Genomic DNA, 16,920 nt, shown 5'->3' on the forward strand with positions numbered 1-16,920 from the left:
CCTGAAGATAGTCACTATCTCAGTCTTCCAAGGCTGTTTGCAATACAAATGTCCTGAAAAAGTAGTTAACAAAAGCTTATGCAGACTTGCAGAAACTCCATGAAGAATTGTCTCCAGGCAATTAGGAAAAAGGTGAACGCTAGAAAAAAAAAATTGTAAAGTTTCCAAACTACCAAAACAAAACAGACAAAAAATGTCAATAGAAATAGACCAGTATGTGAAAAATATCATATTGAGATGGCAGATATGAGACTGAATAAAAGATTCTGCCCCCAAATGTAAATGGGATTTTTTCTCTTTTCAAAGACAAATAATTTCAGAATGACTTGCAAAGGAAAATCCTTGTGTATGTTTCTAGAAGGTATATACCTAAAATAAAAAGATACTAAAATGAAGGAAAGACAAAAAGGTATACCGGATGAATACAATCCAAAATGAAATAGGGATCAGGACCTGAAAATGAAATAGGTATCGGTACCTAAAAAGGTAAAATTCTCCACAAGAAAATCAAGACAAAAGACCCTTCATAATATATTAGCACAATTTCCAAAGTGAGGATATGGCATGGATAAATATCCATTAACCATAAGACAATCACCATCTTCGAAAAACACCACTGATAAAATTGACAAGAAGTTAACAGAAGAACAATAAAAATAGGTTAATTCAATATATCAATCTTAGCCTAAGATAAATCAAGTTGTTAAATTGTAAGTAATAGTTTATAATCTTTTAATATATAAAGAATATGATCAATAAGGTAAATTCTATGGATGCATTATGACTCTGCATTTGGATGACAATACAACTTCTTTTCAAATGCACATGGATCATTCAAAAGAGGAAACGGGATAAGGATATAATAATTTTATGTATATTAATTATAATAAAATATCTTACTAAAAGGAAACATCTAAGAACTAGTTCACAACTTAACTTTGTAACACATATTAATAAAGCACCTTCTTCCTTTTAGGCAATATTCTAGGCACTGCTGTGACTACATTACTCAGTTCATATATCTCCTATTACACTTTGTATAAATTGTGTATTCGTGCATTGTTTCTCTGTTCTAACCCTCCATATCCATTAATGTAAAATTGCATATAGTTTCGATTCAGTTGCTAGATCCAAGATATTTATTAAAACACACACACACACACACACACACACACACACATACACACACACAGAAAAAAAAAAAAAGCCTCCATTTTCTTCATATATAACAGTCCAAACAAACAAAAAAATATGTGCCGGAAAGACTGCTTCATATACTTTCATAATTGTAAATAACTTCAGAAGAATTGAGAATATGAAATAAAAAGTAAGGGGAAAGTATTCAAGGGAGATTTGGGTTAACATTGAAATAAATGGCAGAATAAATAAAAGAGAAGGAAAGCACTGTTGACTGTGCATAAAAGAGAAAAATGAGAAAGTAATGAAAGTTGATTGTGGGTCGCTCTGCTTCCTGTACGTTGCCGTTCGTAACGCATCTGCATGTCTTTTTCTGCTTTTATGATTTTAATTTCATTTCTATGCAGTATTGCTGAAGCACAAGCTGTATTAATATCAATGAACTATTAGAACGCCTCTTTTGAATTATATTTTTTAGCAAACCTTTTCTAAGCAGGAACAAGCTGAGTCTTTTCAATATTCCAAAAGAAACCTTAAGCAGTTACCAGGAAGCCGTACTTGGGAAGACTTTTAAAATACAGAACAAAGTATATTTTAACTTAATTCAATGAACGCTTATTTAAATAGGATAATTTATCAGATAAAGAAGTGGCAAGGCTAAAAGCAACTGAAAGACATTCAGGAACCAGGTTCTATTCATTAAGATTGTATGTATTTGGAAAAGAAGAAAGTAAGTTGCCAGCTGATTTACTTATTAACAATTCTAAATTCCATTACCAATTTTTAAAGTATTATAAAAATATATAATATTTTGGATATTATTTATATATGTATATATATGGATATAATATATCCAATGACTTTCTTTTTTAAAAAATTATTTTAACATTTATTTATTACTGAGAGACAGAGAGAACAGAGCATGAACATGGGAGGGGAAGAGAGAGGAGGAGACATAGAATTTGAAGCAGGCTCCAAGCACTGAGCTGTCAGCACATTGCTGGACGAGAGGCTTGAACTCACGGACGGTGAGATCATGAGCTGAGCCGAAATCGGATGCTTAACCAACTGAACCACCCAGGCACCACTATCCAATGACTTTCAATACAGCACTGAAATAAAAATTCAAATCAACATAATCATATGAACTGATAGATATTAAGTTGAGAACAAATAGAATGAGAGATATGTTACGTCTTTGTCAGTAAAATTTTACCTTTAATTTTTTACTTTAAATACCTCAGAATGAGGGTTTTACTCACTGATATAAGCATGCATTTCTTATACTTTTATTACTTCATTACAGAATTCATTCCATCCAAATTAAATATCAAAAATATCATTTAATTCTATACAATAAAAATAATATCATATTCATTTGGAACTTGACTATGGAAAACATAGATGTTTGAACAGATTTAATGTTTATTTATTTATTTTGAGAAAGAGAGAGAGAGAGAGGACACAGACATAAGTGGGTAAGGGACAGGAAGAGAGCAGGCTCCAGTGCTCTCAGTGCAGAGCCTGATGCAGGACTTGATGTCACCAAACAGGAGATCATGATCGGAGCCAAATTCAAGAGTCTGATGCTTAAATGACTGAGCCACCCTCGTGGCCCTCAGTTCATCATATTTATATATATTTATGTGTCAACTGTTACCAGTGGAATGATTAAACTTACATAGGTTACCTATCCCATGCTGCTCAAGCGGTTTTCTGCTTCTCCTGTGTCCTTGGCTGAAGACCACTGACCTTCCCTTGAAATACCATGGAGAAAAAGGTCAGCATACAGATAAGTCTACTTCTCATAGAAAAATGTTCGTTATATTTCCATCTAGGTATATGTTGCAAAGACATATGCTCTGAGGAAAGTATATGGGTATTAAGTGTGCAAAAAATAAATTCTGGGGGTGCCTGGGTGGCTCAGTCAGTTAAGCATCTGGCTCTTGACTTTGGCTCAGGGCACCACCTCATGGTTCATTAGTTTGAGCCCCACCATCGGGCTCTGTGCTGACTTCATGGAACCTGCTTGGGACTCTCTCCAAGTCTCTGCCCTTCCTGTGCTGTCTCTCTCAAAATAAATAAATAAACTTTAAAAGATAATAAATAAATAAATAAACAAACAAACAAATAAATCCTGTATTTCTACATGTAATGAATTATTTACCTATGGAAGCCTGCTCAGAAGTTTGTACATGTTTGTCAGTCCATTTCCATTGAATTCATATCTTCTCTCCCCTCCATATTAAAAAAAAATGACAACAGCATTGTGTCTTAGCAAAAGAAGATAACTGGAGGACACATCCTCACCGAATTAAAGCATTCATAAAATTCCAGAGGTCACTAGATTCGTCACCTGATCTGTAGGCGTTTAGTCATTCAATATTCCAGTATATTTCCAGCAAACAATATAAAAGCTGTCAAGATCATTGATATTGGTTCACATGTGGGCTAGAAGTGTGCTGATGTAATTTACAACCTGATATTGCAGAATATTATACATGATTAATTCACTTAAGTTTTCTTGTTATGGTGTTTATTTCCTCGGCTCCTTTTACTGCTAACTTATAATGATGGGGACCCAGACAATTACCATCATCTACACATACCACATCTATAGGTAAATGAGAGTGAACCTACATATGATAGAGTTTGGCATAGTGTCATAAGAACAAAAATAATCACCCAAAATATCTATTAGTATGCATCTTTCTTAATAAAATACATTTTTTTTATCAAGTTATAATGGAGTTGCCCTATTTCCTTCTCTCCAGCTAAATCTTCTCTTCCTTGTCCCCCAAATAAATACTTAATTATCCAAGCATTCAATATGATGGAATAATAACTTAGAGTATGTGTAAATCTTAACAAAGTTCATACTATTTAGATTTATGAACTGCAATACATCTTAAAGAAGGAACTGATTTCATAGATTTAGCTCATGCATTAAAGAATTAAAAGCTTCTACTTCAGAGTTAAAAATAAGCATAGATTGCTTACCATGTAGACAAGTTGTTCTAGATGGGGAAAAAATACCTAAAGTTACATATAGCATCCTCCTGCGAAATTTTTAAAAATATTCCACAATAGTTCATAAATAATGTAAATATACTAAAGATAATTTTGTTAAGGCAAGAGGTTGTACCAAAACATTCCACAGTATTACCCATGAAAGAATAATACTCAATATCGAGGGAGGATGACTGCTGTAGAATTATCCCTAAACTTGACATTGTTCTTAGAAGAAAAAGTACTTTAGGATTCATTCTAAATTAGAACTTTTTCAAATGCAGTTTCTCAAAGACCAAAGACTCTTATGCAATATATCTTAAGTAGGATGTGGAAATGGACATTTTTAAAACCATCCATATGATATGAACAAAAACGATTTGTGAACCATGTTTTGTGAAGTATTACAAGTTTTTGTTGTTTTGTTTTGTTTTTTAGTTTGGGAAAGTGTCTGGGCTGTCAAATGTTGCATGCTGTAAGGTGCAGCTCTGAGGATGTGAGTGAGAAGAAGGCAACTGATCAAGTGACCTTCATTCTATGGCACAGAATTACATGTTCCCTTGCCACTGACATCAAATGTGGCATTCAAAGATGCATAAACATGTTCAACAGTGCTCTGGGAAAACCAACATCCAAATCCTGGCTCATTTAAGTTGTTTAGCACATATGAAACATACCAGAACTTTCCATATAAGTTTAAATATTGCAGAAAAATAAAGATATATATATATAATATTGAAGAAAAATAAAGATATATATATATACATATATATATATGTACATACATATATATATATGTACATATATGTATATATGTATATATGTATATATATATATATATGTACATATATATACAGGTTTTGAATCACATCTCACTTATCTTTTATTTTAGAGATCATAGGTGTTTTGTTTTGTTTTTTTTTTCTTTTCTCTCTGGACTAAAGATAGTTATCATGTCTCAGAAGGCCCCTAATTTCGTATTTCCCACTGAAAAGACTTCATTTTCAATTAATACTTTCTCTCCTACACACAGATGTCTGGACTTACCTTTTGTAGTTGTATCAGCCTATGTTCATCATAATACAATAATACTGTAATATATAGTTGATACAGAGATGGCCGTGCAGTAACAAGAGTCTTGATACTTGTGAGTCTAAACTAAGAAATAATATTTATGTTGGTGTAGAACTTTAGAGAAAGAGGACTTTTGTCTCTTTTTAAAATTTTCCTCTAAAAAAAAGGAAAGAACCCTAAAACACAAACTCAGCATATCTAAAAGTCCAAGTGTATGATGGAGACCCATCAAGTCAAATGATGGTCAAGCCGGGTATAGGATGAAATTGATTGGTCACCTGGAGTTTCATATCAGAGTTAACCCAAAGGTAAAGTAAAACCCCCTTATTTATAGGAAAAGAATTGATTACAAATGGTATGTGAATAGGCTCTGGCACTCATATCCCAGAGTAACGAAGGAGCTGAGAATAATTAAAAAACACAAAGACACACTATTTTCGTGTGAAGAAAAAGAATCCTGAGAAATTTGCAGTTGATGCTCTGTACTGACCAGAAACAAATGTACACTCTGTACAATATTGAGATTCATCGTAAAACAAGGAAACTCTCTGGTGGCCTTAAACACACAGCTTTTGGTTACTCAACTATGTGAATCACCTGCAAATTGCTAACAAAGAAAGAACTCTCCACATTGCATCATTCAGGGATTTGTAACATTTTTTTTTGTTAAAGTATAGAACCAGTCTCAGGTCTGACATGTGAAGAGAGCCGAAGTCTTCACTCCTGTTCTCACCAGAAGAATAGGGAAAAAACTGAAATCGATGACTCTTAGTTCCATCAGAAGATTGCCACCACGAAACAAATGGCTGTCCCCAAAACTGGAGGGACAGGCAGATACAGAGAATCGTAACTTACCAGGAACAGAAAACATTTCTAGAACCAGAACTGAAAGAAACATTCAAAGGTTAACCAAGTGCTGGAGACTAGCCATATAGTAGCTTGAGAGATAAAAGTTCCTAGAGGCTGAGCCTTAGGGGATGCCTCACATTTTTGTGAGTTTTACCTCAAGCAGTCTTACCATATTCTCAAGGTGAAGCTAAGAGAAAGCTTCTTTCTTGCTCTGGCATAGCCAAATGAAAACTAACCATTTTGTAATTGACCAGAATTCTTTAGACCCTTCAAGAAAGGAGAAACCATTTTACCTAACCAACCTTAGAATAATGGAAATATCTAATTCTAGCCATCACTCATCCTCTGTTCTTACTTAAGTCTAAATAAAGCTGAGAAGCATTTGTGAAGCACACAGCCCAGGAGCACAGGCTCACTATTGGGCTGAGTCCTGCTCAGAATTCTAGAATGCTTCCTCTTTTCCCCACATTTCATCAATAGGGCCTATTTACCTCAGTTCTCTCACCTGATACATCATGACCAGCTTTCAACAAACCTCACAAGGCATGCTGAAGGCAAAAATCACAATCTGAATAGACAAAGCAAGCAACAGAATCGGATATGACAAGGATTTTGAAATTGTCAGCTGGGGATTTAAAATAACTCTGAGTAATATGCTAAGGACTCTAACGTAAAAAGTGGAAAACATGGAAAAAAAAAGAGACAGGTAGTATAAGCGACTCTAAGAAAGAATAAAAAAAGAAATGGTAGAAATAAAAATATTGTAACAGAAATGAAGAATGCTGTTTGTGGGATTGTGAAGAGACTGCAAAGAGTGAAGGAAAGAGTAATTAAGGTTGAATATATGTTAATGAAAACATTCCAAATTAAAAAGGAAAGAAAAAAGAAATAATGAAAAAAGGGGGGATGTGTAACAGAATATCCAAAAAATGTTGGACAATTTCAAAGGGTATAGCATATCCAAAATGGGAATACCAGATAGAGAAGAAACAAACAAACAATATATTTAAGGTAAAATGGCTGAGAATTTTCCAATGTTAATAGTAGAAAACAAACCACAGATCCAGGAAACTCAGAGTACTGTGACTAATTTATAAATGAAACTTTGATCAGTATGTAATTATAGTGAAAAAAACAAACAAACAAACAGCAAATAATAGGATTTGGTACTATCCATGGTTTAAGGCCTCCACTGAAAGTCTTGGAATATGTCCCCCTGTGGATAAGAAGGGACTACTGTATGGCATTAAATGCTTATTTTACAGAAGAAAAAAGGTATCAAATCCATCATTTAAGCTTCCACCTTAAGAAACTAGAAAAAAAAGACATTAAGTGAAAAACAAGAAGAAAGACAGTAAGAAAAGAAATCAATGAGATTGAGGAGAAAAAAATAGAGGAAAAATAATAGAACCAAAATTAGTTGTTCAAAATAATTGATAAATTGAAATACCTCTAGGTAGACTTATTAAAAAAAGAGAGAAAACACAAATTATTCATGTCAGGAATCAAACAGGGGATTTCCCTACAGATCCCAGGGATGTTAAGAAGATAAGAAAGAAACACTAGCAACTCTATAACCAATTGCTTGACATAATCAACCAAAACTGAATTCATAGTTTAAAGTATCCCAACACAGAAAATTCTAATTCTGCACAGTTTCATTAGTGACTTCTACCATTTAAGGAAGATATAATACCAATTCCACACCATCTATTTCCGAAAACAGAAGAAGAAAAATACTTCTTAACTAATTTTTATAAGTTCAGCACTACTCTGATATCAAAATCTGACAAACACATTGAAAAACATTGAAAACATTGAATCAGCTAAAAACATATGTTCACTCAAACACTTATTCACGGATATGATAGCAGGATTATTTTTGATAGTCAAAAAGTAAAAACAAATGCCCATCAACTGATGAATAAACATAATATACATTAATAGAATTAGATATTGGTTAGCAATAAAAAAGAATGGAGTGATGTTAACATGCTACAAGATGAATGATCTTGAAGACATCATATAATGCAAGAATACCACCACTTGGTCGATAGGACAAATTTCCTGAGGAGCACCAGTTTTAATTCACTATACTTCCCCTTTTTCTGACTCCTTTCTTCACACCACTTTCTTTTAGATCGGTTTCATCCTGAGGACTCCTGGGTCATTTAAGGTCAGACGTCGGCCCAGGTCATGATCTCATGGTTCATGAGTTCAAGCCCCACATTGGGCTCTCTGCTGTCAACACACAGCCCATTTCAGATCCTCTGTCCCCTTCTCTCTTCCGTCCCTCCCCGGCTGGTTCTGTCTCTCAAAATAAATGAAAAAACTTAAATAAATTTTAAAAAGATAGATTTCATCCTGTTAAAAAAATATTTGCTCTTATTTGTAAAGTGAGGTAAATAACATCCTGATTAAAGCATGACACGATTTAGTTGAAGATGCTCAGGGATCAAACTTTTGAAAAAGGTCAGTCAGCTTGTTAACAGAGACCATCAGCGGCTTGCAGAACAAAAAAAAAAATCAGATAATACACGTTTGCTAAAATAGATAAAAAAGAACAAGCAGTTAAAAATGGGTGAAAAATTCTAGGGTTTACTGGGACCTAGATAATCAAAGGCAGACAGGTGACCTTTGACTAAACCCATTCACTTGTGGGGTGAGCTATAAGGAGGGCCCAAGATAGAGTTTTGTTGCCAACAGTACCCACAGCCAAAGGGCAAACTCAGAAGGTCTCCTCTGATAGAAACTAGAAAGGTCTGAATAGTCTTTTCTTGAGTAATGCTTGGCACACATCATCCTCTAGTTTGGATGGGTTTGACTACCCAGAAGGATGGGGCTCTTTGTGCTGGTGGCAGTCTTGTGCTAACCCCAGATCCTTAGCTAGGAGTGTTGCTCCAAATCCACCCTGATACTTATTGGCAGACGGAACTCCATCCATCATCCCAGGTAGAGGATTATGTTGCCTGACCAACCCCATCATAAGCTCATATTTAGGATTTTAACCAGTAGTCTTGGGTCAAGCCCTAACCTGATTCCAAGTTTCATAGCTTCATCAGTTGGAATCATACTAATAGCGATCATGTTGTTGCAGATCTTTGCAGCCTGCCCAGTCCTAACAGCTCCACAGTACTCCATATTGGAGTCTGTGCACCGCAGCAACTCTTTGTAGCAGCAAATTCATCTTTGACTTCTCCCACCAAAAATAGGAGGTTTCCAGACAGAGCAGCCCCCACACTACCAGGAACAGGGACGTCCATGAAAACTGCTCCCATTTTCTCAACTTCTTTGGCCAATTCTCTTGAAACTGTGGCATCGATAGTACTGCAATCTATTGAAAGTGAGCCTTTCTTCACTTTTTTTTTAGAATTTCATTTGCTCCAGAATAATCTTCTATCGCATTGACACTCGTAGGCAACATTGTAATAATTCTGTCAATTCTTTCAGCTACATCTGCTGGGGAAGACACTAACTGCTCACCTGCATCTTAAAGCTCTTTGCATGCATCAGGGAACACATCATAAATAATGAGTAGGATAGTCATTTCATGGGATTTTTGCCATTTTCCCCCTTTATTGCCCAGTCCAATGAATCCAACTGAACACTTAGAAACCAATGACCTAGAACACACCTTTGCAAGGCTGGAGGCTACCAGTCATTGTCAGTGCCTCCAATACCCGAGTCCAGAGGGGGCTCAACAGAGCCATAAGGAGGCTGGCCCACTGCCCCAGCCCCGCCTCCCAGTGGTAACCCCCGAGGTTTCCCGCTCGCCCACAGACTGCTTTTACAAACTATTAAGTGCAATTTAACAGCAAAGCCTAATCACATCATTGCTGTGTGGATTATATTTGATAATGTCATTTGCAAGCTACAAAGTGCTTTATCAATATATGATATATATTTATATTATGTTACATATAAACTATAATGTTATAAAACCAGATGTTTTATTATTATTTGCAAATTTATTAAAGTCTAACTTGTTTAATATTAATCACCTTGAAATAATAAATTATGACTAGTGAATTGGTAAAATTTCAATTTATATTCCTCTTATTCCCTACTGTATGCATCCTGCCTCTACTTTGAACTTTTTGCTAGTGTTTGGAGTGTTTCTTGGTAGCAACTTTGGGGATAGAGTATTATTTGATCATTTTAAACTATATTTTTAGAAGGAAATAAATTCTCTCTGGGTTTAAGATAATATAAAAATCAAAATCAATAGAGAATATATTAGTCTGGGATTGGTTTTGAAAGTTCTCAGATGGCTCAGGGGGTCAGAGCAGTGAATTGAGTCTCCTTTCCTGAATGGGTTTTCCCTTATATTATTTAAAGTACTCAAAGAGAATTAATCCTTGTTGTGGAGAACATTAAAGGAATGGATCAATTTTTCCCTCAAAGGAGTTTTCAAATAACCCATATGACCTTTGCCTTTTTGATTGTTAAAATCCTAAGATACCTTATTGTGTCTCTTGAGGTTTCTTTTTTTCTTCTTCTTTTTCAATATTTGTGTTAGGCGTTGGTTTTTGCCTGGGGCAAGAACCTAGTAGAGGAGAAATAGTAGTGTTTTAAAAGCACAAGAATCTAATATGCATTTCTAAATCTAACCTTTAAAGAGATTTTTTTTTCTTAAACAAAGATGAATCTAGGCAGAAATTTTGGAGGACTTGAAATTGCAAAAATTAAACTTCTATAAATATTTAAATAACTGTTTGTCTATATTCAAGTGTTTATTTGACCATAATAGTAATCACTTTCCCGATTTCTCAATATTACTTTATTGAATCAAGGAAATATATGGACATTCTTACAAATATGGACATACTCCTGCTCAAATCACTTTTCTGGCACTCATAAAAAAGATACATTATTTCATTAAATCACCTGTGGAGGCACTTCTTCCATATTAAGAAAAAAAATCCTCTAGTTCATAGAAATTTGGCTAAACCCATATATCCTGCTTTTAGAAAGATCACTAAGCAATTTGTCTGATTTTATTCCTAATCATAATTGAAGAGGTAATCTCAGTTACTAAGTTTTCTGATTATTATTTAATTTCCAATATTAATTTATTTTTCTTACCCTACATCCATGATGCCAGAGTGGAGGGTTTTGAGATTAAGTACAATCTGAAAATGACAAATCACATGGGGTTAACAGAGATTTTGAAAACATTTCTGAGTGATTCCTTTTTTAATTAAAGATAACTTTAAAAAAGAAATAAAGTTATTAAGATGACATGGCTCTTCTCAAAAATTATTTTGAAATATTATATTTTCACACTTCCTATATTTAAAAAAAAACATTCCAAATCTATCTGTTCATATGGAAATAGCAAAATTATATTATCTTTATTTAAGGTCCAATTCATTAACCCCTTTGTGCTAGGAATTATTACTATATCTTTGCCACCTGTAGGACTGCCTGAGTCAAAGTCAGATTTTTTTTTAATCAGTAAACTTCCCTCTTTCTTGGAAAAACACACAAAATATTCCATTACTATCCTTTTGAAGTCTTTATGATCTGTAGTGACTTCCACTTTCATTTCTGATATCGGTCATTTGTGTTTTGTATTTTCTCAAACAGTATGGCCAGAAAGCATTTCAATTATATGGATTATGTCAGTTTGGGTCCTCCTAAAACCAAACACCAAGATGGGATTTGTTGCACAAAGGATTTGCTATGGAATTGTCTGTGAAGGATAAAAGATGAGGAGGGGACAGAAATCGGCTGGGAAAATCTCCAGACCACAGTGCAACTTTGACAGCTGTGAAAAGAGAAAAAAGAGAAAGAATGGGATAGGAAGACCCTCTGACACAGCATGGTTCTGAGAAAGCTTCAGTCATAGCAATTGGTTTCCCCATCAGAGTAATCCTGTGTTAGGAATGGGCCAGGACTGCTACCCTGGCTGTGCCTTGTCTTTGAGAGGTCCCTGAGTGAACACCAATGGAGCCAAGACCATCGGTCAAGGATACTCTTCACATCAAGGTTCTCTTGAAAGAGATCTGAGCAGAACACTCCATGGGTATCAGAGTCTATAGTTTTCATGAAAAAGATACAAGTAATTCATGCAGGTTCTGTGAGAAGCTCTTCCATAGACCCTGTGAGTCTCTCTCCCTGAGGAGAAGCTGAGCAAAGTGAAGTTTGTAGAATAAATTACAGCCCCTATACTACTCACTCTTGAGGTGACAGCAAATAGCTCATTCTCTAGTTCCTAATGCATTCTGGTACCTCTTCATCTTTATCTATCATGCTGGCAGGTCTTTGTAGCTTCCTAGAAAGCATGACTCAGATCCCTGTTCCCTTTGGTTATCATACTGCTTTCTTGGGCCTGGTTATCATGCATGCCCATTTATTTACCATTATAAACAGGCAAAGGTAGACCAAGGGGCATCCAAATAGATAACTTGTGTTTTATATTTCTCTTAGTTGCCGTTTACAAAAAAACAGTACAATCTTCGTCTTTTGATCAGGGCCAATTACTCTCCCTAAGATGGTGATTATTTTTCACCTGCTGTTTCCGGAAAACTAGAAGTCCAAATGTTCCTGCAGTGGTGATATCTTTGAGTTCAAAGAAATCCTTATGGCATTCCCTTAAAGAATGTGACCTCTTTGTGGAATAAAATAGCCAACCCCTGAGTTTTGGGTCAAGAAGCAAAAAGTCCTCCATGGTTCAGTGGGAGGGATGCATCTGGGGCCACTCTTGTTTCCACTGATTAGTACTTAATCCCATGTATTCTTCCTTTGGGGAAACAGCGCCATATAGAGGTCTCTGATTTTTATATATACTACATACTGGAGAATGATACACATTCTCTCAGAGCATTTCTTCTAAATTGTTCCTTTAGCTGTGCCCTTACTAGGCTATTCCAGTGTTCAAAAAGGTTGATTATTCTGCAGAGTGCATGGTCATGGGATCAATTCCACACCTCCTTATCTATGAATTTGGTCCTCACTGGGTGCTATATTATGTGGGATTTCATACCTGTAGATCAGGTCTTTTGTCAGCATCAGTATGTTGGTACTTGCTGAGGTTCTGCACATAGCCTAGAAAATCTATACCCAGAGTATGTATCTTTCCTTGTGAGGAAAATTCACTGACCGTATAGGATGAAAGGGTCCCAATTTAGCAGTTTGCTACCAATGGGCTTGTTGGTGTCTTAGGACTCAGTGCAGGTCTCTGTTACTGGCAAGTTGGACATTCTGAGGCACCAGTATCTGGAAAGGTAAGTAGGTAGGTAAGCTACATAGGCAAACCTTCGTAAGTGAAAGTCTATGTAGTTCACTACATATGTAGATTCCATCTTTGCACTGTGGCAAGACCATTTATATGTCCATTGTCTTGTTCTGTGGTGGCTAATAACCAAGGAAGAGCAGGGTCAGCTGTGCAAGTCATTTTGGATGTTTAGTGCCTCTTTCATGGTGGATGCTTTCTGGTTCGTATAAATATCTGTCTACATGCCTTTAGCCCACATCTCCTTGTCTTCATTCTTACCACCCTGTTCCTTCTAGACCCCAAACCAACCAGTCTGGCCATATAGGGCAAACTGTAAATAATATTATTATTAGTTCTAATGCTAATTCTCTCTGGCTCTATTTTTTCTTATGAATAGAAAAGAACAAACACATTAGAGAAATCAGCAACTGCATATAATGTACCGGGGACATATTAATCTGCTTTAGCAGTCTACAGTATTCTCTAAAATTCATTGTTGTGTGTGTGTGTGTGTGTGTGTGTGTGTGTGTGTGTGAAGGGGAATTTTAAATGTAAACATGTAGCGATCTTCAACCCTGCATCCTTTGGCTCCATTCAGGAGATGGCAGAGATCAGTTCTACCATTCTCCTCATCCTGGGAGATATATGTTTATGAACACATAATTAATGTTTTATTAAATGTTTACATTATTTACCATCTTGAACAGAAGGGCAATATCAGAGGCTTCCATTTGTCTTTTCCCTCCATGTTAGCTTTAAAAAAAATTAATGTATATTTATTCTTGAGAGAAAGAGTGTGAGCAGGGAAGGGGTAGAGAGAGAGGGGGGCAGAGTATCTAAAGCATGCTCCTCACTGACAGTAAAAACCCTGATGTAGGGCTTGAACTCATGAGCCATGAGATCATGACCTGAGCCTGAGTCTAATGCTCAACAGACTGAGTCACCCAGCCTCTCCTCCTCTCCACATTAGCTTTTATCCAACAGGTAAAGGACCCAACGTGGTTGTTATGCAATCCCAATTATAGATTCAAGACTAGGGAAATGACCCCTGGGTGGGTTTGCAAACACAGTGAAGCTGCTGTAAGCTGAACTCTAGCCAAGACTCCATTTATTACATGGCCTCAACAAGCCCTCCCCCTAAAAGTAGAGCCATGAGGATACTTCAGGTCTCCTAGTTTTAATGTCAACTAGTATTTGTGCCCTTTAGTGACCAAAATGTTTGGATATTTCTTTTTCCTGGTGTGTATTCACCTAGGTAAATGACCACTAGTACTTTGGGAGAAGAACTGGGGAAACAATACAGGATATAATACTGGGGAAACATCGCAGTGTATACCACAGTGAATAATTCTTCTAGGGACCCTGCAACCATTTCAGTCAATGGGTTCCAAATCAGAAAACTGGGCTGGGTCCTGGAATTGAGCAAGAGATGGTGACTTCTTATCAAGGCAACCAATTTTAATCTCCTGCTCTTCCATTCTTCCCTTACAATTGGAAATTCCAATATGTCCATTTTCCTCAGCTTCCCTACCCTTCCTTTATTGCCTGTCAAAGCAATTGCCAGTCACATCACTCAACATGAAGCATTGCATTCTAAGAGCTACCCTAACAAGGAGTATATCCTATACCTCAGTGTCCTTGACAGGAAGTTAATTTATATAACCTGAGAAAGGACTGCCAAGTAACAAAATTTCTTAGTTATCATCCAACCTTTTATGTAGGCCCTTGAATCAATCATACTCTTATTCAACCCCCAGGAATACATCTTAAACCCCTACTGGTACATGTTAGTTAATTTCTGTAGCACCTCTAAGGTGTAAAATTTCTTTTCTCTCTTAACAGACTTTAGCATATTCCAGTGGTTATAACAGGATCTAACCATTGCAATTGGCAAATAAGCCAGAGGAGGATATGGAAGTTTGTGAAGGAACAGCTGTTGCTATCTAGAAGAGAAGGAGCGATAGTTCTAACTAGGGAGGGAAGGGCCACCCATGAAAGTCACAGGGTTCAAGAGAGTCTTACAGAACCAAAATCTTTGGAGACATTTGCCTAGGTGTCCCCACCCTATATGTCATGCTGTCTGCTTTTCCTACTCAGGGCCCTGACCTTAGCATAATAGACTAGTCTGAGGATTTTAATGTCTGGGTCTCTACAGTTCTATCAGAGTTTTGGTGGTCTATTGAATTGTGTCTGCTTTCCCACTGCAGGAGATAAAGTTCACCTTACAAACTGCCTCTTAATTATCTGTTCAGTGCACTCCATTTCTCATTACAGAAGGTGCCAATTACAACTTTACCGTTTATGTAAGCAGTGTTTTTCCCGTAACTTTTAAATGTCCAAATCACTGCATCAGCAAGGGCATTCAGCACATTTCTCCAAGCCAAACCCTGTGAAATCTTCAGCAATCTGGCCATCAGTGCCAGAAACTGCAATAGTACAAATAAAATTTTGTATGGGTACTCTTTGCCTGCCAGACAGAGAGAGAGAGCCAAATCCCAAACTTCTATCTTACCTCTTGCTTTCTTGCAGGACTGAAGGTATTGTCTCTCTTGAATGGGGTTAGCTATGCAAAAGATTTATTGAGGGGAGTGGTCATGAAAGATAAAGGAAAAGAGAGTAGGAGAAGTTATTTAATTTTTAGAATTTATTAAAACCAGATATATGGTCCCTGCATGATCTATATTGGTAATATAACATTTGCTCCTCAAAGGGTAATGATTATGCTCTTGTTAGACACAACATTCTATAAATATCAACTAAGTCAAGTTCCTTGGTGGTGGTGTTTGAATTTTCTGTCTTACTTGCTTTATTCTTGTTTTTCTACAAACTGCTCAGGAAGAATGTTAAAATCCTACTTATTATTAAAAACTTGTTCATTCCTCTCTTTAATTTTGTCCATTTTTGCTTCATGTATTCTGAAGTTCTATTATAGGAGCATACAGATTTATGGTTGGTGTCTAATTAAATGACTTCCTGTCATCATAGCTATCCTTCCTTCTTCATGCTGGTACCAAACTTGCTTTGAGTCTCTTTTACGTATACTAATATTACCATCCCCACAGTATGATCATTAGTTTTGCATGTCCTATCTTGCTCTATCCATATAATTTTAGCCTTTCTGTGTCTAAATTTATCTTTAACGTTTATCTCTTGTAGGCCACACAGAGTTGTTGCTGTTTTGTTTGTGTTTTTCTTTAGTATTGGTCTATTCTAACAATATCTTTCTTTTACAATGTTTAATGTAACTACTCTTATAGTTGAATTTGAATCTTTTTACTCTTTGCTTACCATGTCTCTTCCTCTGATTTTGTTTTTTTTATTTCTTCTTTCCTGATTTTTCTTTATTTGAACGTTTGGGAGCAATTCAGGTTCAGTTTTCTGTGGGTTTTTAGCTCTTCTTATTTGTACTTTTTTTGCAGTCAATGTCCAGTTAGTATTGTACTATTTAATGTAAAATAGAGAAATACTGTCACCATAAATGCTTGTATCACAACCTCAACCTTTAAACTATAGGTATACGTATCACGACTTCATGCAACATGCACTGTAGAAGACAATATATTATTTTGTTTTGATAAGTTACATGAATTATAAAGCAATTAAAGACAAAAAAGTTGTTTGCCTTTACCTTA

At 35.8% G+C, this 16,920-nt stretch overlaps 1 pseudogene; it reads right to left on the reverse strand.

The window, feature by feature from the left end:
- Nucleotides 1-8,736: 8,736 nt before the first annotated feature.
- LOC125922423 (3-hydroxyisobutyrate dehydrogenase, mitochondrial-like) lies at nt 8,737-12,742 on the reverse strand (annotated as a pseudogene).
- Between the last annotated feature and the right edge of the window lie 4,178 nt (nt 12,743-16,920).

This window comes from Panthera uncia, chromosome B1 (assembly GCF_023721935.1).
Source record: "Panthera uncia isolate 11264 chromosome B1, Puncia_PCG_1.0, whole genome shotgun sequence".
Taxonomy (NCBI): Eukaryota; Metazoa; Chordata; class Mammalia; order Carnivora; family Felidae; genus Panthera; species Panthera uncia.